Source organism: Poecilia reticulata, chromosome 2 (genome assembly GCF_904066995.2).
Source record: "Poecilia reticulata chromosome 2, P_reticulata-male-v2, whole genome shotgun sequence".
Lineage (NCBI taxonomy): Eukaryota > Metazoa > Chordata > Actinopteri > Cyprinodontiformes > Poeciliidae > Poecilia > Poecilia reticulata.
The window spans coordinates 33903904-33923651 of record NC_088831.1 but is presented as its reverse complement, the minus strand read 5'-3'; positions in this window follow the sequence as shown (position 1 = coordinate 33923651).

Sequence of the window (19748 nt, the reverse complement as noted above, 5' to 3'; positions counted from 1 at the left end):
ATTTAGCTATGGCTGCAAGCAGCTCCCTCCCTTAGGCGCTCTGAGTGTATGTGCATGCATGTGTGTGTGTGTGTGTGTGTGTGCGTGCGTGTGTGTGTGTGTGTGTGTGTGTGTGTGCGGGTATGGTAATGCAGTTGGTCCGCAGTCGCTACTAACTGTGTTTGGGAACACTCCTCACGTCAGCACACCCTGCTGCAGCAGCATTCAGGACATTTCTATTCCTCTCCTCAACAATCTCCTATCCAGTCATCCATCTATTCCTGTTCCTGTGTCTGCTCCGGAGCTCTCCTGTGTCTGCTTAGCCCTCCTGCAGTTCTTCTCCTTCTTTAAAACCAATAATGAGAAGGAGAAGAAGAAGAAGAAAAGGAAAAATAAGAAATGCAACTCAATTTGTGAAAGGGTTTGAGAGGAGATTTAGAAGGATGACACTGACTATATAAGCTTCACAAAGTCTTGCAGTTTGGGACAGCAAAAGTTCTGTCTGCTTTATCTTTTTGAGCTCAGAAATGAAACCCGTCCATTGGTAATATAAGAAAGACTTTGGCTTCTGGCTGCACAGTGGCGCAGTTGGTAGAGCTGTTGCCTTGCAGCAAAAAGGTTCTGGGTTCGATTCCCAGCCCCGGTCTTTCTGCATGGAGTTTGTATGTTCTCCCTATGCATGCGTGGGTTTTCTCCGGGTACTCCGGTTTCTTCCCACAGTCCAAAAACATGACTCCAAAAACATGACTGTTAGGTTAATTGGCCATCCAAATTGCCCCTAGGTGTGTGTGTGTGCATGGTTGTGTGTCCTGTGTGTCTCTGTGTTGCCCTGCGACAGACTGGTGACCTGTCCAGGGTGTACCCGCCTCTCGCCCGGTACACTAACTGGAGATGGGCACCAGCACACCTCCCGACCCCACTGAGGGACAAGGGTGTAAGAAAATGGATGGACTCTGGCTTCCAATGTCATAGGTGTAGATGAAGGTGAGGGCTGTTGATGTTTTTTTTTTTTTTTGAGGTGGAGTTCAATGAAATACTTTGTCCCCAAATTAAAGATGCCACAAGTATCTACAGAGATGTGTAATAAAGTTTAAAGAATACAGAATAGGACATCACCTAAAAACACAACAAAGCCGGAATCATAAACACAGAACCCGACAATATTTTCTCAGTAAATTTGTTTCTAACAAGGCTGCTGATGGGTTGTTCACAACAGCTGTTAGAAATAGCCCAACCAGTTTCCCAAATATCAGTCTTCAAATCTTGAAGGCTCTGAGGATCTGGTCTACATGCTGGTCTTCAGTTCTTTCAATGTATTTCAACTGAATTCAAGCCAAATGATTGACTTCATCATTCTAGCAGCTTTTTATTCTCTCTGAAACAAACCAGAGGTTTTATCCCACATTTGGGATCATTGTTTTGCAATCAGACTGCACAGTGACTGTACAGTAGCACTGTTGCCTCACAGTAAGAAGGTCCTGGGTTCAAATCCCAGCTCAGGGTCTCTGCATGTTCCCCTCGTGCGAGTGTGGGTTCTCCCTGGGTTAACTCTCACAGTCCAAAAAAGCGGGACTGCTAGATTAATTGGTTTCTCTAAATTTTTCCTTAGGTGCTTGTGTTTCCCTGCATTTGATTGCAAATGCATGCCACACTTTTCAGATATTTATTTGTAGCTAAAAAATATTTATAGTATATGTAATTGTCTTTTCATTTCACGGCAATGTAACCTCATGAAATGTGAAAGTTAGACCAGTCTGAATACTTTTGCAAAGCACTGTATGTATCATGTGTTCTGAGGAAAAAAAAAAGTTAAGTCCTCATTAAAATATTTCTGTTGATCTCTACTACGTGGTTATTTGCTATGTTTTCTCCTTTAATCCTAACTAAACCTAAACTTAACAGTAATGAATGACTAAAACCTTTAAGGAACTACGTTTGAATTATTGCAAACGTAATAATTCAAACGTACAAATAATACAGACTAAGGGTGTTCTCTCCTCAAACTTGGCCAATCTGTGCATAACCAAACAAAAAGCCAATTCATAACCTCCAGGGTGCATAATGGAAATAGGAACATGCTTTTTGTTTCTGTTTCCAAGTGGTTTTATTCGTTTTTTTGAAGGCTGTTAAGGAGATCTTGATCAAATAAAATCATCCAACCTTTTTTCTGGGCTGTATTCTGAAAATCTTTCATTCAGTAAGCTTACCCCGTCATATTGTTACAAGCATGCAGCTCGGAGTGGAAATATCTGGCTTCCTCATATTTATCTTCTCTCAAGATCCTCTTCAGAACATGCTGCCTTCGCTGTATATTCATACTTTGTTTGCTTGAAAACCAAAATCAAATCCCTTGTTTGTGCACAAACTCTTGATCAATAAGTCAGATTCTGATTCTGTAAGACTCCTATGCAGTTAACAGAAAATTACTAGTCATTAGATATGAAGCCAAACTTGTGTGAAAACAACAAGTAAGTCCTATCAGACTACTATAAAAGCCTTCTGTGTATGAAATATGTAATAAAGTAAGTAAGTTATACACATTTTCATTACTTGGTAAAACATTGATGACTGCCATGAAGTTGCTCCTAAACAGAATCAGTCTGATATTTTCAACTCATAATAAAAAGATTTTAATATAGAAGTTTATCCATGTTACACTGTAGGTGTCTGTATTAAGCAAAATGCCATAGTAATCACAATGACAAGGCAGCTGACCTTTTAATAACTTGGCTTCACTGAGCTGCAGTACTGCACTCTGTATGACATTTAAACAATGTATACATCATGCTCCTCCAGACTACTCAGGGTTACAACTTTCAGCTGGAATCAAACACAAATGTTACTGAATTCTATAAATAAACTTCTCATCTCTTCATGGTTAATATAGTGGAGCGACTGTCATTTTTTGGAAACAGAAGCAACGTTTGCCTGTTGTCTGATCTTACAAAACCTTTATATTGATACAGTAATTTTAATTTTCTTAATTAATTCCTTAAATTTTAATTGGAACTGAAATTATTTTAAAGTATGTTTTATAATATTGAATTAATTTTTGTAATTTAATTCAACAAAAATTGCAACAAGAACCACCAAAACTAATAAATACAGTAACATAGACATACAATAAAGCAATTGAAAGATATTTTTAAAATGTTTTTACTAAAGCCAGCTTTTGCATAAAAGATCTTTTTGCAGGACAGGAAATGGTAACACTTTATTTGAAGGGGGGTGAATAAGACTGACATGACACTTTCATAAACATGACATAACACCTGTCATGAACATGAATAAGCCTTCATGAATATTTATGACTGTTGTCATAAAGCGTCATTCGGTAAATTATGTCACTTTTAATACAAAGTTGACATAATTCAAAATGTCTTTGTTATGACAACTTGACATTAACCAAGAAATCATTACTCTTTAAACTTAATAACATAAAGTTCCCTAATTTTTAAAGTGCAATCATCCATCCATCCATCCATCCATTTTCTTTACACCCTTGTCCCTTGGTGGGGCCGGGAGAGGTGCTGGTGCCCATCTCCAGTTAACGTTCCGGGCGAGAGGCGGGGTTCACCCTGGACAGGTCGCCAGTCTGTTGCAGGGCAACACAGAGGCACACAGGACAAACAACCATGCACACACACACCTAGGGACAATTTGGAGTGGCCAATTAACCTGACAGTCAGGTTTTTGGACTGTGGGAGGAAGCCGGAGTACCCGGAGAAAACCCACGCATGCACAGGCAGAACATTCAAACTCCATGCAGAAAGACCGGGGCCGGGAATTGAACCCAGAACCTACTTGCTGCAAGGCAACAGCTCTACCAACTGCGCCACTGTGCAGCCCCAAAGTGCAATCAATGATACTGTTATAACAAATTTATGCCAGTAATGATTTCTTGGTTAATGTCAAGTTGTCATAACAAAGACATTTTGAATAATGTCAACTTTGTATTAAAAGTGTCATAATTTACCGAATGACGCTTTATGACAACAGTCATAAATATTCATGAAGGCTTATTCATGTTCATGACAGGTGTTATGTCATGTTCATGATAGTGTCATGTCAGTCTTATTCACCCCCTTCAAATAAAGTGTTACCCAGGAAATCATAAAAATAATAAAGCTGAAAGAAAATTATGCTTCTTGCATTTGTATTTCAGCATTTGTCTTCTTTAGAGGAGAAGATAAAATGTTTTGAAGTTGGTAGTGTAGCAGAGAAATGAGATATCACAGTAATAGCTCTATAGACATATCTTCTAAAACTGCTTCCTCTTACTAACATCCCCAGAGTTGCACTTTTCTTTTGATTGTGGGCTAACTCTTTTCAAAAATCTGGGTACTGTTCAGAACATGTTTCTGCAGTAATAATACATACACGTCTGTAGCACAGACGTCTTTATACTCTAACCTTCCCTGAAGATGTCAGTTTTATTTTTCATCACAAAATTACACATTTTCTCACTGGGAGAGCCGAGGGAATAAAGTTTGAGTTTTAACCTGCTGTTCCTTCAAGTGAAATTGGAAAATATATTCAAGAGAAACCAAAAAAAATTATTATGATATGCCACAGCTTTCAAAGAAATGCTGGGAAAATCCCTCAAAACCACAAATATAATTTAACACATAATTTGGAATCTAAACTGTTCTGATGTATTCTTTCTATTTTTTTCTCTTCTTTCACTCAAGTTAGTTATTTTCTAGGAGGCCTGGGGGTAATGTTTGGTTGCCACAAACCGAAACAGCTATGCCAAGCTGCGCAGTGTCAGGAACAATTTATCATGCAAGAATGATACTGTCAGAACATGGATTAATAGTCTTGGACTTCGTGGTAATGAATTGCATTTTCATCTTTGCAGATTAATTCAAATGATTATGTTTCGTTACATTTTTCTAAATAAAATTTTTATTGGAAAAGAAAACAGTGACAAAGTGAAAAACAACTTCAGGTATTTTTCTTAGGTATTCAGTACTGAAGTGAGAAAAGAACCACTTGTTTTGTCCTGATAAGGTCAAAAGAAACATTACATACATACATGCATATACATTCCATGTGTAAAGAAGCTATTTTCACATTCTGGTAGATCTTGAATGCTTCAGAAGCTTTTTTAGGTACTTGTATTTTATTTAAGTATTTATTTTTCTGACAACTTTTACTCCCTCCATTTGAACTCAAATATCTGTTCGTTCCACTGCTTCCACTGCTTTCCACTGGTTCACACTGGTTTGCTACTTCTACACTTCATTAGTACAAGTACAAGAGAAAATGAGCTGCATGATGAGAAGGTGGGACAAACTGTGGAACCACAGTCTGAGACAAGGAGAACAATGACATGGATGAAGAAAGTGGAACGTTGCAGACAACAGAAAAATTCAGAGAAGCGAGCCAGTTAGTGTCTGTGGCTTTAAATGGGCTCATCGACGTTTTCGGTTCCATGAATATTTCACAGCAAATGTACTTTGTTTTGTCCTAACATAAAAAAAAATTTAAAAAATAAAAACAAATATGCTTTGACGTTGAAGAATTTTTCAAACCCGTAAACTATCGTAATTTGGGTCTCATTCATTGTTAGGTTTGTGTTTACAATTTTCTGCTGCTTTTAACCTTGTTCTTTTTTAATTGTATCTTTTACCCCTTTCCCTCAAGAGGTTCTCCCTTTTGCCAGGCAAATTTAGCTGTAAACATATTTTTTTACAAATTCTGCCCTGCCTGATTAAAGTCTAATTTTAAGAAAATTACATAAAACTGATATCCTCAGTAGAAAAGACCAGAAAACAGTTTTCTTTTAACCAGTTTTTGACACAGATTAACCAATGGAGAGAGGCTTATTTTCCCAATATTATACATTGGGAACATATTTTCCCAATGTATAATATGTCGTCTTATAACAAAGCTTGCATTGTAACTAATGGATTAGTTATAATTGCTGAGACAACAAAGCAGGTTTTCTAAAGATAATAGGTTAATATAGTTCACTATTTTGAACTAGCAGTGCAATTTTTCATCATGACAACAAATATTTTTTAGAATCACAATAAAAAGGGGTCCTTGTTTGTCAGAGATTGTGACAGCTGCTCAAAAGATTCAGCCTAAAATGTAGCACCAAGGAACATAAGCAATCAGAGCTGAACTTAAGGTTATGAGGGAGAAGCAGAACAATTACACTGAAGGTAACAAACAGAGACTGATATTTGGACCATTATTATAAAATGCCCATGAGCAAACACAATTTGCTTTCGCAATATTGCATTTTTTTATGCTGATAAACAAAAGATTGGTTTTCTCATATCAACACGGGAAAGTAGGTTGGCAACTTGAAATTTACACATTACTTTGGGAAAACACTTTCTCAACCACAATGTTATGTATTTTATTGGCATTTAATGCAAAGGACACAGTACAAAATAGTGCATAACTGACAAGTGGAAAAATTGTTTTACTTGTTGCCAAAGTCTCAAAGTCAAAGGTCAAAAAAATGTTGTGTGCATTTGCATTCAGCCTTCCTGTGTCAATACTTTTAAGAACCACCCTTGGCTGATATTACATGCTTGTTTTGGGATAAGTACCTACCAGCTCCACACGTCTAGATTTTTAACAGTTTTTCACTGTTTTTATTGCAAAATAGAGTAATTTCAGTAAGACTGGGTGTTTTCTTCTATCTCTACTATAGTTCTAGTTGAAAGTTTTGGGTAAATGTCCTTATCAATTTTGAAAGAAACAACCCCACAGCATCACTTTTGGTCTCATCTCAGTGAAGTATCTTCTTATACAGACTCTCCCAGCTGATCAGTGGATACCTGTTCAATACCTACAGGTTCACAACCAGCCTTTTGGCTAGTCTAGGTTTATGTGGGTATCCATATTCCTTCGATTTTTAGATGAGGGATTAAACAGATCTCACCATGCAGGGTGTTTACCATGTATTCATTTGACCTCCAAATACCACAACAGCCTCGGCAGATAACAAATAATACAGTATTAGAACAATGAAATATAACTTTCCGAAAAATGCTACAATTGGGAAGAAAGAGCAAAAACAGAACAAAAAACAGACATGGCACTGTAAGCAGTGTTTTCGCATAATAATCAGATTTATATTCCAGCAGCTGTTTGAAAATTGTTTCATCCTGCTCGCCAAACACTTGCATGTCAAGCGGAGGGGGCGGCACAAATCAACAACATATTTTATCACTTAATTCAGTTGACTTGTGTGTTGATGGGTTTCTGCTTTGCAGCTCTGCTATTACTGTCCTGCATAACAGTCTCGGTTATGTAAGAAACTCTGTATCCTCATTTTTCTTCTTCACTTACCACACTACTGCACAAGTATTAAAGCCACTGCATGTGTGCTTTCAATTGCAGATCATATCTGATATCTTCTCTTGTGCAGCATTGATTCTGAAATGAACCCTGCGTAGAAATCGACTCATCCAGTACATTGGCATTAATTAAGCTGTTTGGAATCTATATTAATTGGGTAATTATTTGCTTTTCAGAGGTTATTAGTAATGAAGCAGCTCATTTGCATATATGTTTGTGTCTAATAGGTAGTGGCATTTTTCTAACCACCACATTTGAGATCAGTTCAGCTTTTTTTTTTCATTTGTTACATGAGGTTCTATAGTATTAGCTTCACATATTTAACTTTTCTATTTATTTTTCCCAGATCCCAGTTGAATAAAACATACCAAGATGTTTGTGACATTCAAAAATGTCATAAAATATTTGGACTGGTACCGATAGGGCTTTTCAAATTCATTCTCTTGAGTGCATGTACTGGTACTGTTTTCTGAATACTAACCATTCAAGGTATTTGTTAGGAACAGAAGTAATTATGCCTTCATTAGCCAGCATAATGAAGGCTGAAAAACACTGGGAAAAAAACCACTGGTTGTGGTAAGGCAGTTAAGAGCTGTCCTGCTGTGATGACTAAAAGCAATATTACATTTCAGGCTATAAAAACAAACTTCACACATCAAACTTTGTTTTTAAAATTGGAAATTTGTGGAAACTCAATTACCAATTCAAGATTATACATGGGAGATTTAATCTGAGCACAGTTCCCCTAGTGCGGTGCTTTGGATTCCTTACAGAAACATATTTGTTACTACCATTTTATGGCGCACTAATTCTGACTGTACTGCATTATAATTAGATTATACCAAACTCCTAGTGACATAACTTGAAACTGAAACTGACTGTAATTGTAACAGAGCTATATTTGAATAAAACATACTATATTTAACAACTGCATATTTATTTATGTTTGCAGATTGACTTCTGCAGTGAAGTGGACCTTAATGAGCGAGCTAAATGAAATCATAGCTGTGCAGTCTCCCAAAGTACTAAGAAGAAGTTGTTCAGCTGGAATCTGCTCTCACACTTTTACTTAGTCCTTGCCTTTTTTCATGCTTCTTACTTTGCATTGTGCTGGCGTATTTAAAAATAGGTTAACCATAAATAAATGAATTATATTTTTTGTAAAATATCAAGTTTTGCTCCTTCCATGAGACTGGGCTTGCATTCTTGTTGAGAGTGTGGAGTTCATGGACGGGATCTTGAGGAGTAAATGTGCAGAAGAAGATGTCTGGTTTTGGAATCATTGAATAAAAGAAAACAAGATTCCAGACACAACCTGCCAAAATGTGCTTCAATAATGAAGTCAGATTTCTTTTAAGTCATATTTGACATATGTAACATTATTATAGCAATAGAAGGTAACATAGTTACTTAACTGTGCTATAAAGTGGAACTATGTACCTGGAAAATACATAAAACTGTCCCTTCAAAGAAAAAAAATCAACATCTCTCATTTTTCTGCTATATAGAAAATAGAAATAATGTTGACAATCCTAAATGGACTAAAATATAAAACCTTTAGTGTATTTTGGTGTCAGACAGTGAGAAAAAAAAATGTTAGTTGCCTTCATACCATATTGTTCATGGAAATTAATTACTTTTTCTGAGTTACTTTTGAATTTCAGTGTTTAAATGAAAATGTCAGCTACAGAAAGGTCATCCAAGATTGATGTACAGCTGTCCAGGCAGTTGCTAGTCATTACGATGTCTTATCAAATCAATAAACAATCAGACATGTCTAGACCCTGCTCTCCGTACGCTAACATTACAGCTGACCCAAAGGTAAATTGAAACACGGGAACATTACACCAGAGTAAGAGCTGCAGATAATAACTAGTTGACAACAAAGTCAATAATATGAACCACAAAAAGTTGTTCCATCTGTTGTAAGGAGTGATGCACAAATGATTTAGATATTTAATTGAAGTTAAAAAAAAATAACTGTTGTAAGCATTTATAAGGAAACCCACAGACCTGAAATATAAAAGAGCTGAAAAGAAAAATACTGAACGCAGCAAGTAATTATGTGCAATTCTCTGCTTTTTCCTACATCTTCAATTGCTCTTGTCATGTTGATTAAAATGTATTATATGTATCTCTATTGGATTCTCTCAACTTCCACAACATCTAAGAATAAGTTTTTGTTATTCTTGGATAACAAACTTATAAGTCCTTACAAGCAAAACACTTGAACAAGTTGTCAAAATATGTCAAGCATAATTTGAAACATTCCCATTCTACTTTTTTCTAAATCTGTCCTGAAATGGTAAATTGTTCCAAGGTGAATCTTGACTTTCTCCACATAGTAAGTGTGTATTAGATTAGATATTAGATATTAGAAGTATTAGATCAACCAATGAGCAGTAGGTCAAAGATTCATCTCATGAACCATCAACTGGCAAGTATATAGTGTATATAGCCAGAACACGACAACGTTACATTTATGTCAGCAGAAAAACAAGGATTTGGACAACAGAGAAGAAGAGGAAGAGGAGCGAGGCTGTGTGGAGGAGTAACGAGGCAAAACGGAGGACGAGTCAGAAAAGGCCAAGGACATAACGCCAGTTTCCATCGCACCAGCATCGTCAGGCAATGGTTGGTGACCCACAACAGGATGCTGATGGAGTTCCTCTCACCCTACTCCTCATTACTTAATCTTATTGAGGAATTTTCTCAGCAGCCGGATGCTTTTTATCTTTATTATTGCTCTGTAGTGCTGTCTTTTCATTTCTGTCTCACAATGTCAAGAAATTAAAGTAAAACAGTAGCAGTAGTACAACAGAACTTCCCTCCACTGTTATATTGGCAACATGAACAAGCCATTTGACTGTCTCATCCGTACACAATGAGACAAGAACTTATCATTCTGATGTTCATTGACACAGATATTTACTTTTGAGATATGGACCAAAGATTTTGAGAAGTAAACTGGCAGGTAATCCATGGTGCTTTGCTGTTTGGATGAATTGTTTTGAGAAATGCACTTACTGCTTTGCAAAAGTTGAGGATGATTTGAGAAATCCCATAGTGACTGAGAAAAACTGTAATTGAAACGTATATTCAGAAAAAATGATATTAATAAATAAGTTAGGATTTTGTGATTAACCTTAGAATCTTATTGTATTTTTTGTTCCTGAAAGTAGAAATTGTTGCTACAGTTACTGTACATTTTTATACTATCCTCCACTTTTTTGACAATTTAATGTTAGACAAGCAAGTAGATGGACGGATAACTTCTGTGTGCATTAGCACACTTAATTGATATGAATTTGCTATTAAAAGGCTAATTAAATTCATATATCATCAGCTGTATCTAATTAACCTCTAACATATCACCAGTGGAGCACAAAAGCAATCCAAGTTAACTGAGCTTGGGTCAGTTGTTTCCTGTACTAAAGGAGGAGCCCAGCTCATCATCTTAAATGACTCCACTGTGGGTTGTGCTGTGGTGGCGCAGGGGTTAAGCACAACCCACATATGGAGGCCTTAGTCCTTGACGCAGCTGTCGCAGGTTCAATTCCTGGCCTTGGTGACCTTTGCTGCATGTCTTCCCCCTTCTCTTATTACCCACTTTACTGTCAATTAACTATTGAATAAAGGCCACTAGAGCCATAAATCTTAAATGGCTCCACTGCTGTCCCCACAGCACCAAAACAAATAGAAATATTATTTATTTCACTGTTGGTTTCAATATTGTCTCAGAAAGCTAAACTCTATTTTTCTTTACCTTAATTTTCCATCAAATAGTTGTTTTTTTTCCAATTTCCCTTTTAAGTCTTCAGCTGTCTAAACTTTGTGTCTGCCGTTTGCTTCAGATTTCAAGATTTGTTTATTAGACATATTCCTAATTTGACAGTGATTTATTATTTGTCAGGCTTCTCAGGTTTAAAAGCTCCCCCCCCAGCAGTCTTTTGTCTGTTTGCTCGTTCAACCCATCCATCCATCCATCCATCCATCCATCCATTTTCTTACACCTTTGTCCCTTAGTGGGGTCAGGAGGGGTGCTGGTGCCTATCTCCAGCTAACGTTCCGGGCGAGACGCGGGGTCACCCTGGACAGGTCGCCAGTCTGCCGCATGCTCGTTCAACCATCTCGTCAAATCAACGTTGCATCCTCACGCCGTTACTTATTCCTGATCAGTCCACCATTCATTCTCCTCATATCTCTCCAGCTTCTCTGTCTCCTCTCCATCACGTTCCCACTGCCCATCTATTAAATTATCCCTCTGTCTCTCAGCAGCCCAACTCTTTCTCAGTTTGTGTGTCGCTCCCGCAGCTCCCGCTTGCTCCTAAAATATTCATTGATGTCTTAAACACTTTTTCTGTTACCCATCCATGAATCTTTCATTCTTCAGCGCAAACCCCATGTGCTGCATAGCATTAAATTTACATTCATTTAAATATTCACTTTTAAATTTTATTGAAACTATTATTAGGATATTAATTTTTAAAAGTGATATCTAGTGGCATGTTTTATTGCACTATGTACTTTAGTATGAGGCTCCAGAATTTGCTTTTGGAGTTAAACAGTTTTTCATTCTTGCGTATTAAAAACTGAGCCACTCGTCGTTTTTTAGTTTTAAATGGAATAGAGAATTTCACTGAAAATACCTACAAACACGATCAGCATGTGCAGAAAAAGGTTAGTTGTATTGTCAGCTTGAAACAACAATAGGAAACAGAAATAAAGGAACAATGAAATGTGTACAAGTGACCCTTGAGCACTAATACACCCCTTTATTACGTATTACAACACAGTTAGTGCATTGGATAATATGTTAAATGGCTTCTCTCAGATTAAGCATGTAGAATGACTTCCAAAACCCTTTGTCCGTGGTTCATTTGAGAATTAATCCGTTCTCCAGTTCACATCAGTCTTCTCTGAATGTGTTCAGACCCAAGACTGTTTCTGGATCCTGCTTTGTTATTGCATGGATGAGCTTGAAAGCAACCGTGTTCACTTACAGTTCAGAAGTGTTTCTCGGTTTAATGCAATGACTCCAACAATAGAGTAGAGTCTAGTTTTAATGCAATTCAGCCCAAGGCTTAGAGAATCAAGACAATTCAGTATTCTGTTAATATTAGCATCAAACCTCCAAATGTTTTGCAGCAGTAAAACTGGCCAAAATTGTTCTTCTTTTAGTTTTTGGTGAAATTTCAAGTAATCATTGTTCAGGACCCTTCATAGTGTAGAAAAAGATTTGTTGAAAGTCTTTAATGTTGTTACACTGTCTTTAGACATGGGTTACATTTCTTGTCATTGTTCATTTCTGGAATTTTAGAGTTGCACTCTATATGGTGGATCATGCTCTTCTTTTAAGCAATTCTCAGGCAATTGTTGGAATTTGTTGCAGTGGCACATGCCTTATTTATCTAATAGACCCTGTTCTGAAGAAATTTTTCCTCAACATTTTGTTCTGGGGTCAAGTTTTTCACAAACGCTTTAAACAGTGGCGGTCCTTAAGGATCCATTTTGGGGTCAGGGTTATATAGTTAACATGATCTTCCTTATGTCTTTAATCACACATGATGCAGATAACTCACAGATTTCCTTTCCACTGAGTCCAGGTGGTACCACACCTGTAAGACTGATTATGAACTGCACTGAAAATATGACAACTTTCTACATTTAAAGCACACGAATACAGATCAGAGATGGAAATGTTTGTTCCACTGCAATCCTTGGATGTAGCTTAGTAATCTTTAGTCACTAATTAGAATTTTAGGAGTCATTTTTATTAACTATGTGTGCTCTCAACAGTAAAAAATCCCCCAAATAGATCAGCTCTTTGGTTAAGAGAAAATCAAAGCTTCCATTCATACTATAATTTCAAGAAAGACGGTTATTACTGCTTAAATCACTCAAAGATTAGTTTATTTATTTTGGCATCAGCCAGTCTCCATTGTCTTGTCTGCCACTGGTCCAGAACTGTGCAGCCAAATGTCTATCAAGAACCACAAAAAGAGGCATTTGAAACCAGATGTGTACATGCACCGTTTAACAAGCAATAAAAGCTTTTTTTATTTACTACGATATGAAATTGTACAAAATCTTCTTGTTATACGTTGGTTTGCAGTACGAAAAAGTGATTTGTAGGTGGGAAGCATCATGTTTGAGGAGCTAAAGCTGCAGGAGGGACTGCTTCACTCGACAAAATAGATGTTTGTAGTTTCATGCAGAAACGACATTATGCAAAATCAACTGAACTGCATTATTCTACAGCTAATGTTGAATTGGAATGTATGCAATTAACTTTGAATCTATCTGTAAAATTAGGTTAAATTAAGCATGTCTTACTTTTAATAACTTGGATCTCCTATGTTTTATAAAGTGCCTTGATACAACATGTTCTGTGAATTGGTGTTGTGTAAAACTGAATTGAATTTTAGTCACTTTTGTAATCAAAACCAGAGAGCTTAAGCGTCCTTGGAATGGTGTCATTTCTTCCAGAGGAAATATTTGTTTGCTATGCATTTAAAAAATGTCTGATAAAAAAATCTCCTCAAATATTTGATATTCATAGAATACGTTCTAGTATTTAGCAAGCACAAAAAGCGTTGATAGACTTGACTCGCCCAAAACAAGAAACATTTGATGAGTCTGATTTAATGTCAACGGTGAGAAAAAGAGGAAGGCTTTTTTTTTTTTTATAAAGTGCATGTAATTCTATATTTGAAACTGCCTCTATATGCATGGCTGAATTAAATATATATCAGTAAAAATACAAACTAAATTCACAATCATTCTTTATATCCTTGACATGAAGTCATAAATATTCAAAAATACATTTGCATAGCATAACGCTGTCAGAAAACCTCTCTCTCACTGACCATCTTCCTGACATCAGTTCATGATGTAGTTGTGTTTTAAAGAGATGTTGTAATCCCATTATGATATTGCATGACAGGACAGTCAAATCAAGTTAAAGTTATTTATAAAGCACTTGTCACAAAGTGCTTCCAAGAAAACAGAAGACAGCCACACAGAAACAAAGGACCATAAAGACAAAACCAACTTCACACAAACTTAAGGCCCATTTTAACACATAAAAAGGCAGACAAGTTATTTAAGAGACGAGGCTAAATGAAATGTGAAAATAAATAATGAATTATGCTTATAACAGAGGTTATAAGGATAAGATGATTGAAAAATCTATGCGCTGATTAATCTAAATATTAGATTCATGTTTATGAAATGAGTGACAAAAAATTTGTTTTGTTTTTCTTTTCACAAACTTCATGTTTTATAAACTGCACTTGCATTTCCCAAAAAAAAAAAAAAAAAAATCAACCAACAAACATTACAACTGTGCACTACAATGGGGGAAGACACTTCCAATATTATACCTGAGGATGTTGGGATTGGTTACCAGTTTCTTTTGGCACCTGTAATCACATTTGTTGGGTAGAACCTCAGATGAAATCAGTAAACCTGATACAAGGCAACATCAAATAAATTATGATATTCTGTGTGACCCCACAGATGATACCAGTGTTGAGATAGGTTATGTGTGTGTGTGTGTGTGCGTGTGTGTGTGTGTGTGCGTGTGTGTGTGTGTGTGTGTGTGCGTGTGCGCGTGTGTGTGCGTGTGTGTGGGGGTGTTTGTGTGTGTGTGACTGTAGGCACATATAATATAAACGGAGAGTCATCTTACTGGGACAGAGAACATCTGCAGATTATTACTTTGAGGCAATAAAGCTGCAGAAGTGATCAAGTTGTCACTTTCACAAGGGTCATTGTGTTCTGCAAAGGGAGGCATTAAAGCTGGTAGTGGTTTAACACACACACACACACAAAGAAGGCACCTACAAAGACAGAACTAACAATTCACAAAAAGTCCAATAAACAGCTGTCACATTTAAAATTCTTGTACTTTTATAAGCATATTTAATCAATACATATCAAGTAAGATAAATAGAAACGCCCTTGAATAATGATTTTCTGTAGGATTTATTTTAATTTGCTGAAAATTTTGCTCTAATTTGAGAGATGTAGAAAGGACAAATGTTTATGCAATAATATCATCAACGATCTCATTTAATCTAACGCTTAACATATGTTATAAATGTACTGTGGTTCCAGTAACATACCACACTGTCTTTATGTCATTCTAGAATCCTAATCTTAGCCCAATTGTCTGGTTGCAACCCTCAAAAGTGTCCAAGTTTTAACTAGTTTGCTCTTCAGTTGAGATTAAGTAGTCGCACTAGGAGAAAATCTTCCTCCATCATTGTTCTGGTCAACTTTGTGCAATACATGAGTTCCCGCAGCATGAGGCTGCCACCACTGTGTTTGATAGTTGTATCTGTGCTGGAAAGCTTCACCTGGACTCCTATAAAACTTTATTGTGATCAAAAAGCTCAATCTTTTTTTTCATCTGATAGTAAAACTTTCTCTAGAAGACATTTGGCTTGTCCATGTGAGTAGCTGCAAACTGAAGCTCAGCTTGAAGGAATATGTCTTGGAGCAGAAATTTCTTTCATGGTGGAGCCCTCTAAGTCAAAGATGAAACTAAAAAAAAACTTCACTTTGAACAGTTGACTAGTATTTTATCTCTCAGTTCAAAATACCCAGTGGTTTACAGGTTGTTCTTGAACATCCTCACCAATTTTCTCTCGTTTAAGTTTTAGCGGCTTGATTAGGTGATTAACACTTGAATACAGGTGGGAATTCCAACAAGATACAGACAACCCACATAGCCAATTTTCTGTGTTTTGCAAAGGGACATTTAAGCATATATATATATATATATATATATATATATATAGTAGTCGAAAAAAGAAAAACTTATAAGAAACATCAATGACTATCCAGGTGAAAAGTGTGGAAAAACTGCAGCAATAGTCATTGGTATTTATCACAACTTCATGGTGGGAAGACAGGACAAAAACTAGAGAGAAAAGGTCATTGGGTGTCAGGTGGAGAATAGGGGACCTAGTGATAAGTAAAGATGAGGAAAGTGAGCCATGAGTTTAAAACACTTGTGAGAAAATGGTAGAAAAAAGAGGAATGAGGAATGAATTGGTAGATCTGGAAGGAAAAATGTAAGAGACAAGAAGTGAAAGCATAAGCAAAAACATGAGATATTGTTTACTTTTTCTCATTCTCTTGAATTAGACAGCTTGCAGTCATCTGTGTTTAAAAAGGTGGTGTCATAGGTATCTCAGAGTTGGGCACTGAGAGCACTGATTTACTCATGGCATCAGAGCAAGCATACATCCAAGCGCAGCGAGGAGCCATAAACACATCTGGGTCGGTGTAGGGTGAAAATAAAAGCTCTGTAATTGGTCATTCCCTGAGGACTGGTTTGGGCAAAGGTTAGAAGCTGAAAAATGGCGAACAAACAATGTGGAAACTGTTCATTAGACCGCAAGCCACAAGACTGCATTTTATAGTTGTAGTCATTTAAACTGAGATAATGAGACGCAAATGTATTTTTTCAATTGAGTATTTTATTTTTCCTGTGCATGGTTTATTTACTTAAGAACAGCTATCTTTTAAAGGTTTGAAACCAGGTAAAGATCTGGAATTATTTTTGAACCAGTTTTTGATTGGCTAAAAAATATTTTAAGCATCTAGCCTAACCATATGCAGTGTGTCTGTCAAAAGCATTCATATTGTTTTGATTTCTTTCTATTTTCATCAAACAAAGAATCAAATTTATTCTTGGGGATTATTATGACAGCCCAAAAAACTTTAGTAAATAATTGTTCAGAGGAATAAACATGATACATGGTTTTCTAATTATTGTTTTTTTTGTTTCTTTTTGTAAAATGTATGAAAGGTGTAGCATGCTTTTGTATCCAACACCCAGTGAGTCAATACTTTGTTTAAGCAGCTTTCACTGCAGTTACCGCCACAAGTCTTTTGGGGCACATCTCTTCCAGCTTAGAAAACACAAAGCTGCAGGACCTAACAGCTGGAGTTATGCTGAGATTAAATTACACACAGGTGGATTCTGTTTAGAAATAATCTGATAATTTATCAAAAAAGTTTACAAAAAATAGTTGGTTGGCCAATTTTATTGAGGGGTATCACATTAAGGATTTCACATTCAAGATTTAATTTGCGTGGTTTGTGAATATGTAAGTTTTTCATATGAAAGGTTTTCCTCCTTACAATTAAGCTCTACTTTGTGTTAGCCCATCACGTAAAATTTCCATAAAATACATAAAACATTTGTGTTGTAACTAAAACAAATTCAAGGGTACTGAATACTTCTGCAAAGGCACTGTGGATGGATGTTTCGCAGCTCAAGAATACTCGTCCTTGGCCTAAATGCCCCCCTAAAAAATTTATAGGAATCCTGCCTCACCTGCAACCTTTAATATTTTCCCATCTAATATTTATACCCGACGATAATCAGTGTGCCTTTGTCTCTGCGCGTTGGGAGCGCTGCCCGTGTAAACCCACAGTGCCTGAAATTGATGTCCGTGTTTTGCAGCCTGGAGGAGTTTCCTGCTGTCGTCTCGTATCAAATGAAATAAGGCACTCTCAACACTTGGAAGGAGGGGGAGCTGGAGCTTCTCTGTTTCAAAATATTTGTGTTCTCATGTGTCTAGCCGGGTAAAGTCCCAGTTTGTGAGGTAAGAACGTTGGATTGAGACGATGGTGTGTAGAGTGTGGAAGGGACGTGTTCACTAGTGCATATTGTAACTGTGTGGTCCTCTTTGTTTGTGTCAGGGAATTTATTGCTGAAGGTATCGCTGAGCTACAAATAGCCGCAGCGCCGGCCTTGGAATTGATAGGCCAGCTGTTGCTCCTAGAGACCTATAGTCGCTGCTATAGGAGGTTAAAACCTTTTGGAGTGTCAATGAAATCCTGTTGCTTCACTTTAACAATCCTCCTCAATCCCTTGTGTCATGGTGGTGCATGAGACTCCTTTTTAAATTCCCCCGTGTGGGAAACATTGCATCAAGTCTAATTTGTCAAATTAGTGTCGATTTATGCAGCAGCCATACTCTCCCTGCTGTGTTTACTTAAGCAGAGTTCTAAAAACATTATAGTCATAAATTTGATCCTTGTTGAGAAGGGAAACTTCTTATCAGTCGAAAATGTACTGTTACAGGACGGCCAATGAGCGCCAATAATTTACTTAGTTGTCTGATTTATTTGTGCTTGAAGTAACACAAACGAGTGTTTTAAAGACTAACAAAAGCGTCACATAAGTGTAAAACCCAATCAGTATGTTCTGCTGTCTGAAGCACGTCTGTCCTTGCGGATTAGAAGGTCAAAAGTGTAGAAAAGCTCCATAAAAAGAAACATTCAACTAAATAGAGCTGCAACAAACAGCAGGCCAGTGTTCAGGGTCTCTCTGGGGAGTGATGGATGCTCCTGGCAGCCGTCCTTGCTTTGATGTGTTTGTGGTTCAACCTGGCTGCCATAAGAGCTCACTTATTATTTTTTTTATTTGTCTAGTACATGATCATATCTGCAGACTCAACATGCGCTCTTGTTGAAAGCCCAATACGCACATGTTCATGAAAAATAATCACAAGTGTACAAAAACACACTAGGTTTGAAGAACAAAAACACACTAGGTTTGAAGAACAAAGCATGCTATAACGCAAAAATTGCACATTGCATTGAAAGGTTGTCCAACACTCATAAAGTAGATTTACATGAAATCCCACAAAACAATAAAGAATTTAAAAATTTAGTTGGGAAATTAAAGAGCAAATTTACTAAGCTATTTGTTAAGATGTGCAAACTTAAATATGGGTGCTCTTTTAAATCTAATACCAAAACCAAGTCAGATCTGCTCCAGAAATGTCTCTACAAATGAAAATGTTTCTCTGTGTGCGGCAGCAGTATGTCCAAGTTTTAGAACATTTAGCAAGCATTTAGGGGTGACCCATTCATATTAATGGAAAGTACAGCCAGATCCTTTTTTTTTATCTGACAGCAGTTTGGTATACAAACCTCGCAGAGAAAAAAAATGCACATCCTCAACATTTAATAGCATTGTCTTTGAACTGCTGTTTGTGTTTCTTTTAGAGTAACGTCTTCCTCCTCACAGAGGTTTCATGTTGGTTCGGGACGCATTTCACTGTGGATAATGACACCGGCTTAACAGCTAAAGCCACACTTTACAAAGTTTTTGTTCTGGGGTCAATTTGCATATTTCAAACCAAAACACATTAATCTCTTGGGCACAGGACCCGTCTCTTTCCTGAATGTTATGATGGTTAGACATTCCTGTCATAGCTGGACTTGTGTAGAATTGTTTAAACACACGAACATGACAACTCCAAGCATCTGGAAATGGTTCCCAAGAACAAGAAAGCAGTGTCTTCCAGGTGTAGCCTTAAAATACATCCGTTCATTATTGAAGAAGATCTGTCAGCAAATATTTGGGAAGATGCATTTATGAATCTCAGCTCCTCTAGGCTGCTGCACTGCAGGCA